The sequence below is a fragment of the Cynoglossus semilaevis genome, chromosome 17 (genome assembly GCF_000523025.1).
Source record: "Cynoglossus semilaevis isolate Cse_v1.0 chromosome 17, Cse_v1.0, whole genome shotgun sequence".
NCBI lineage: Eukaryota > Metazoa > Chordata > Actinopteri > Pleuronectiformes > Cynoglossidae > Cynoglossus > Cynoglossus semilaevis.
This window is the reverse complement of record NC_024323.1, coordinates 13,721,889-13,722,282: the sequence shown is the minus strand read 5'-3', so window position 1 is coordinate 13,722,282 and position 394 is coordinate 13,721,889.

Here is a 394-nt window from a genome sequence, read left to right as displayed (position 1 = left end):
CTCCACAACCACGGCAAGTCACTGACACGTAATACTAATATGTGTATATGTGTGTGTGTGTGTGTGTGTGTGTAAAGGGGGAAGAGGAGGGGGGGGGGGGTACACATATGGAGTAAACATCTTCTCCCGTCATACTTCATGGAATGTGCTACTTATTCTATTTAAATCACACACACACACACACAGTATTACAGATCCTTCAGAATAAACCAGGTCCCATATTTCACTCTCACACACACACTCTCACACACACACACACTCTCACACACACACTAGCTACACAGGTAAACGCCAACAGAAACAAGAACGTAGCATTATTTATGTTAATAAACAAGTAAAAGACTGAAGTGGAATCAAAAGTTTGGAACAAGAATAAAGACAATAATATGAGCCG